The sequence below is a fragment of the Otolemur garnettii genome, unplaced genomic scaffold, assembly GCF_000181295.1.
Source record: "Otolemur garnettii isolate 467f Iridium unplaced genomic scaffold, OtoGar3 scaffold00032, whole genome shotgun sequence".
Taxonomy (NCBI): domain Eukaryota; kingdom Metazoa; phylum Chordata; class Mammalia; order Primates; family Galagidae; genus Otolemur; species Otolemur garnettii.
The window spans coordinates 10789718-10792690 of record NW_003852427.1 but is presented as its reverse complement, the minus strand read 5'-3'; positions in this window follow the sequence as shown (position 1 = coordinate 10792690).

Below are 2973 nucleotides of genomic sequence, written 5' to 3'. Positions count from 1 at the left end.
GGTACATACATACGTACAGAAAGGACAGCTCTTCCATGCTGTCAAAGGTCAGCTAATAAAGGCTGAAGAAATGGTAGTATTAGAAAAATCTCCATTTTGCTGCCATCCTAGTAATAGATATAGGCGAGAATCACTAAGAAATGCTAAAATGGGTGTGTGTGAAAGTTGATGAGGTGTAAGATATTTACAGTCTCAACAAATCTCTCTGTAAACATGATTGTTAATTGGAAAAGGGAAAGTAAAGACTTGCCAGGCACCACTTTAACACAGTGACGAATGCGAACGTCTCTGGAATAGGACAAATCAACATCGTGCACGTCCCAATATGATGCGCTGAGAAAAATACACCCCGACATCCAGCAGCAAAATGAATGTGGAATATAAAATCCAGTATGCAATAAAAGAGAAAAATGACATATGAATACACAAAAAAGATGCTCAACTGCCATCATTAAATAAATGCGAAACTAAGAAATAACCAAAACTTTGCCTGTCATTTTGGCATGGGTTAAAAGTTTTGAAAATACGCAATGTTGACGAGGGGATAAGATCCAGGCAATTTCCTTATGGTTGGTACAATCAAGACCATTTTTAAACTTTCACAGGTCTCAGGTCAAATATATTCACGACACACACGTTCATAATTAGTATAATTTTTGCTGATATTGAAATATTGAAAGGGTTTTTCTAATTTTGCTTTTGAAATGACTTGGTCATGAGTAATTCTTATGATAGGCTATTTAATTTATAATAGGCTATTTGATTTATGATAGGCTATTTCTCGGTAGACATTTATACATACTTGTGGATTCTTACAAAATGAACGAAATATGTGACCTATAAATTGTTTTCAAATATAATGAAATTTTTATGCATAATAACATTACAAGTAACATAGTGTAGAGAAATGTAATTAAATATTTATTGATCCTAAATTTGCAGCTTCCCTTTGTGTTAGGAAGCTAATATAGTCTTTCCAGTGGCCAAACATGTTTCTAGACCCCTGGTGATAAGCTATGCCTAGAGCATTTTAATGGTAAAAGGGCCCTGGAAAAATGTCTTTGGGGGGCAGAATGAGGCAATGTATATCAAAGTTATAAATGTGCATAGTTTTTTGCAAACAAATTCCCATTAAAACGAATTTACCCTATCCCTATACTCTCATGTGTACCCCAAATGTGCCTTTAGAAGAGTGTTCATTGCCACATCATTTGTCACAACAAAGAATGGAAGGAATTCAAAGTAGCCATCAATCAGGGACTGAGTAAATAAATCATGGTCACATCCCACATTGGATGTGTGCGGCTCTTAAATAAACCAGCGTACATCTAACTGTGCTGATGGGACTAAATCTCTACCTGTGTTGTTACGTGAAGCAAATGAAGTTACAGAACTTTGTCGTATAGAATCCCGTCTCCCTTTCCTCCGCCCATCAGTTTTTTTAGAAGAAGCTGTATAGTTTTGCATGTGTTGGTAAAATAGTTCTGAGAAGATATACAAGAAAGTTTGTTCGTGGTTTTCTCTATGGATTTGAAGAAAGATGAGGAAGGGAGGAAGGGAGGAGTCACTGTGTTTTCTTTGAATTAAACTCATGAGTTATTTTTATAATCGTTTAAGAAAGGAATAAGAAGAGAAGGAAGATGAGGAAGGAGAGGAACAGGGCAAACCATTTCCCACGCTGGATACAAAATGTGCATGACCAGCCCCTGTCCCTGCGGCTTTATCTGGTGCTGCTGGCCCTCCCTGTTCTGGCTCACTCGTCTGCTGTCAATTCTTCACCTTTGCTTTGTCCTATCCTTGGGTTCCTTCTGCTGGAGCCTCCTGGCCAGCACCTACAACTTGATTAACTTCTGCTCTTCCTTCAGTTGATGTCTTGCTCCTGGGGAAGCCTCCCTGACTGCTCAGGCTGGGCCACGTGCCCCATGAAGCCTCTCACGATGCTTTCAGTGCATGGCACTAATCACAGCTTAAAATTCCCTATTTGTGGGCTCTTGTTTCATGGCTGACTCCCTTAGGAAATTGCTGACGATCGTTCCCTTAGTATCTAGTACTATATCTGATACATATCAGGTGTTCCATAATTATTCTTTTTTGAGATAGAGTTAGCCTAGCTCACAGCAACCTCAAGCTCCTGGGTTCCAGGGATCCTCCTGCTTCAGCCTCCCAAGTAGCTGGGACCACAGGCCCCATAATGTCCAGCTAAATTTTTTCTACTTTTTTAGTAGAGATGGAGTCTTGCTCTTGCTCAGGCTGGTCTCTAACTTCTGGGATCCACCTGCCTTGGTGTCCCAGAATGGTAGGATTACAGATGTGAGCCACCGTGCCCAGCCACTCCATAAATAAAAACTATGTATGGCTTGGTGCCTGTAGCTCAAGCAGCTAAGGCACCAGTTACATACACCAAAGCTGGCGGATTTGAATCCAGCCCGGGCCTGCCAAACAACAATGACAACTACAACCAAAAAATAACAGGGCGTTGTAGCAGGCACCTGTAGTCCCAGCTACTTGGGAGGCTGAGGCAAGAGAATGGCCTAAGCCCAGGAGTTGGAGGTTGTTATGAACTGTGATGCCATAGCACTCTACCCAGTGTGAAAGCTTGAGGCTCTGTCTCAAAAAAAAACTGTAGATGAGTCAACTAAGGGGGAAGTGTCCCAGTGTGGAGAGGGCCATTGTTTATCTAGTGTGTCCTCTTTCAAGTTCTTCCCAACCACTGGCTTCCAAATTTGAGCTAATGACATTGCCTTCATCATAGAAAAGTACTCTGCAAAGGGCTTCCCCTCGCAGGTGTTAGAACACACAAGAATAGGCACTTTCTTGGGGAAAACTGGAGGATGTGTCAGGAGGCACCGTTTTAGTAATCCTAGATTTTTGTTGATGTCATTGTTGCCAGAACTTAGCAAAATGAAATCCATTTTATGTTGCATAACATTTTATAATGCATTTGTCATCAGGCCCAAAACTAATTTAACCAGA